Source organism: Anser brachyrhynchus (assembly GCF_964034855.1).
Source record: "Anser brachyrhynchus genome assembly, contig: SCAFFOLD_45, whole genome shotgun sequence".
Taxonomy (NCBI): domain Eukaryota; kingdom Metazoa; phylum Chordata; class Aves; order Anseriformes; family Anatidae; genus Anser; species Anser brachyrhynchus.
Window position 1 is genome coordinate 1066730 of NW_027664004.1, and position 4345 is coordinate 1071074.

The following is a 4345-nucleotide window of genomic DNA, read 5'->3' on the forward strand; positions in this document are numbered from 1 at the left end:
CAGTGAGTCCAGAGAGTGCACTGGCACCACTGGGGATGCACTGCAGTGAGTCCAGAGAGTGCCCTGGCACCACTGGGGATGCAGTGCAGTGACTCTAGAGAGTGCACTGGCACCACTGGGGATGCAGTGCAGTGAGTCCAGAGAGTGCACTGGCACCACTGGGGATGCAGTGCAGTGAGTCCAGAGAGTGCAGTGGCACCACTGGGGATGCAGTGCAGTGAGTGCAGAGAGTGCCCTGGCACCACTGGGGATGCAGTGCAGTGAGTCCAAAGAGTGCACTGGCACCATTGAACATGCAGTGCAGTGAGTCCAGAGAGTGCACTGGCACCACTGGGGATGCAGTGCAGTGAGTCCAGAGAGTGCACTGGCACCACTGGAGCTGTACTGTAGTGAGTCCAGAGAGTGCACTGGCACCACTGGGGATGCAGTGCAGTGAGTCCAGAGAGTGCACTGGCACCACTGGGGATGCAGTGCAGGGAGTCCAGTGTGTGCACTGGCACCACTGAGGATGCAGTGCAGTGAGTCCAGAGAGTGCACTGGCACCACTGGGAATGCACTGCAGTGAGTCCATAGAGTGCACTGGCACCAATGGGGATGCAGTGCAGTGAGTCCAGAGAGTGCCCTGGCACCACTGGGGATGCACTGCAGTGAGTCCAGAGAGTGCACTGGCACCAGTGGGGATGCACTGCAGTGAGTGCACTGGCACCACTGGGGATGCACTGCAGTGAAGCTAAAGAGTGCACTGGCACCACTGGGAATACACTGCAGTGAGTCCAGAGAGTGCACTGGCACCACTGGGGATGCAGTGCAGTGAGTCCAGAGAGTGCACTGGCACCACTTCAGCTGTACTGTAATGAGTCCAGAGAGTGCACTGGCACCACTGGGGATGCACTGCAGTGAGTCCAGAGAGTGCACTGGCACCACTGCAGCTGTACTGTAATGAGTCCAGAGAGTGCACTGGCACCACTGGGGATGCACTGCAGTGAGTCCAGAGAGTGCACTGGCACCACTGGTGATGCAGTGCAGTGAGTAAACAGAGTGCACTGGCACCACTGCGGATGCAGTGCCGTGAGTCCAGAGAGTGCACTGTCAGCACTCGGGATGCAGTGCAGTGAGTCCAGAGAGTGCACTGGCACCACTGGGGATGCAGTGCAGTGAGTCCAGAGAGTGCACTGGCACCACTGGGGATGCAGTGCAGTGAGTCCATAGAGTGCACAGGCACCACTGGGGATGCAGTGCAGTGAGTCCAGAGAGTGCACTGGCACCACTGGGGATGCACTGCAGTGACTCCTGAGAGTGCACTGGTACCAGTGGGGATGCACTGCAGTGAGTGCACTGGCACCACTGGGGATGCACTTCAGCGACGCTAAAGAGTGCACTGGCACCACTGGGGATGCAGTGCAGTGACTCCAGAGAGTGCACTGGCACCACTGGGGATGCAGTGCAGTGAGTGCAGAGAGTGCCCTGGCACCACTGGGGATGCAGTGCAGTGAGTCCACAGAGTTCAATGGCACCACTGGGTAGCAGTGCCGTGAGTCCAGAGAGTGCACTGGCCCCACTGGGGATGCAGTGCAGTGACTCCAGAGAGTGCACTAGCAGCACTGGGGATGCAGTGCCGTGAGTCCAGAGAGTGCACTGGCACCACTGGGAATGCAGTCCTGTAAGTCCAGAGAGTGCCTTGGCAACACTGGGGATGCACTGCAGTGAGTCCAGAGAGTGCACTGGCACCACTGGTAATGCAGTGCAGTGAGTCCAGAGAGTGCACTGGCACCACTGGGAATGCACTGCAGTGACTCCAGAGAGTGCCCTGGCACAACTGGGAATGCAGTGCAGTGAGTCCAGAGAGCGCACTGGCACCACTGGGGATGCAGTGCAGTGAGTAAACAGAGTGCACTGGCACCACTGGTGATGCAGTGCCGAGAGTCCAGAGAGTGCACTGGCACCACTGGGGATGTAGTGCAGTGAATCCAGAGAGTGCACTGTCACCACTGCGGATGCACTGCAGTGATTCCAGAGAGTGCACTGGCACCACTGGGGAAGCCGTGCAGTGAGTCCAGAGAGTGCACTGGCACCACTGGGGATGCAGTGCAGTGAGTCCAGAGAGTGCACTGGCACCACTGGGGATGCAGTGCAGTGAGTCCAAAGAGTGCACTGGCACCACTGGGGATGCAGTGCAGTGAGTCCAGAGAGTGCACTGGCACCACTGGGGATGCAGTGCAGTGAGTCCAGAGAGTACACTGGCACCACTGGGGATGCAGTGCAGTGAGTCCAGAGAGTGCACTGGCACCACTGGGGATGCAGTGTAGTGAGTCTAGTAAGTGCTCTGGTACCAGTGGGGATGCACTGCAGTGAGTGCACTGGCACCACTGGGGATGCACTGCAGTGACGCTAAAGAGTGCACTGGCACCACTGGGAATACACTGCAGTGAGTTCAGAGAGTGCACTGGCACCACTGGGGATGCAGTGCAGTGAGTCCAGAGAGTGCACTGGCACCACTGGTAATGCAGTGCAGTGAGTCCAGAGAGTGCACTGGCACCACTGGGAATGCACTGCAGTGACTCCAGAGAGTGCCCTGGCACAACTGGGAATGCAGTGCACTGAGTCCAGAGAGCGCACTGGCACCACTGGGGATGCAGTGCAGTGAGTAAACAGAGTCCACTGGCACCACTGGTGATGCAGTGCCGAGAGTCCAGAGAGTGCACTGGCAGCACTGGGGATGCAGTGCAGTGAGTCCAGAGAGTGCACTGGCACCACTGGGGATGCACTGCAGGGAGTCCAGTGTGAGCACTGGCACCACTGGGGATGCAGTGCAGTGAGTCCAGAGAGTGCACTGGCACCACTGGGGATGCACTGCAGTGAGTCCAGAGAGTGCACTGGCACCACTGGTGATGCAGTGCAGTGAGTAAACAGAGTGCACTGGCACCACTGCGGATGCAGTGCCGTGAGTCCAGAGAGTGCACTGTCAGCACTGGGGATGCAGTGCAGTGAGTCCAGAGAGTGCACTGGCACCACTGGGGATGCAGTGCAGTGAGTCCAGAGAGTGCACTGGCAACACTGGGGATGCAGTGAAGTGATTCCAGAGCGTGCACTGGCACCTTGGGGTGCAGAGCAGTGAGTCCAGAGAGTGCACTGGCACCACTGGGGATGCAGTGCAGTGAGTGCAGAGAGTGCACTGGCACCACTGGGGATGCAGTGCAGTGAGTCCAGAGAGTGCCCTGGGACCAGTGGGAATGCACTGCAGTGATTCCAGAGAGTGCACTGGCACCACTGGGGATGCAGTACAGTGAGTCCAGAGAGTGCACTGTCACCTTTGGGGATGCAATGCATTGTCTGCAGAGAGTGCCCTGGCACCACTGGGGATGCACCCCGGTGAGTCCAGAGATTGCACTGGCACCACTGGGGATGCAGTACAGTGAGTCCAGTGAGTGCACTGGCAGCACTGGGGATGCACTGCAGTGAGGGCAGAGAGTGCACTGGCACCACTGGGGATGCACGTCAGTGAGTCCAGAGAGTGCACTCTCTGGACTTGCCAGGGTGCATCCCCAGTGGTGCCAGTGCACTCTCTGGACTCACCGGGGTGCATCCCCATTGTAACCAGTGCACTCTCTAGACTCACTGCACTGCATCCCCTGTGGTGCCAGTGCACTCTCTGGACTCACTGCACTGCATCCCCAGTGGTGCCAGTGCACTCTCTGGACTCACTGCACTGCATCCCCATTGGTGCCAGTGCACTCTCTGGACTCACTGCGCTGCATCCCCAGTGGTGCCAGTGCACTCTCTGGACTCACTGTACTCCATCCCCAGTGGTCACAGTGCACTCTCTGCCCTCACTGCACTGCATCCCCAGTGGTGCCAGTGCACTCTCTGGACTCACTGCACTGCATCCCCAGTGGTGCCAGTGCACTCTCTGGACTCACTGCACTGCATACCCAGTGGTGCCAGGGCACTCTCTGGACTCACTGTACTCCATCCCCAGTGGTCACAGTGCACTCTCTGCCCTCACTGCAGTGCATCCCCAGTGGTGCCAGTGCACTCTCTGGACTCACTGCACTGCATCCCCAGTGGTGCCAGTGAACTCTCTGCACTCACTGCACTGCATCACCAGTGGTGCCAGTGCACTCTCTGGACTCACTGCACTACATCCCCAGTGGTGCCAGTGCACTCTCTGGACTCACTGTACTGCATCCCCTGTGGTGCCTGTGAAGTCTCTGGACTCACTGCAGTGCATCCCCAGTGGTGCCAGTGCAATCTCAGGACTCACAGCAGTGCAGCTCCAGTTGGTGCCAGTGCACTCTCTGGACTCACTGCACTGCATCCCCAGTGGTGCCAGTGCACTCTCTGGACT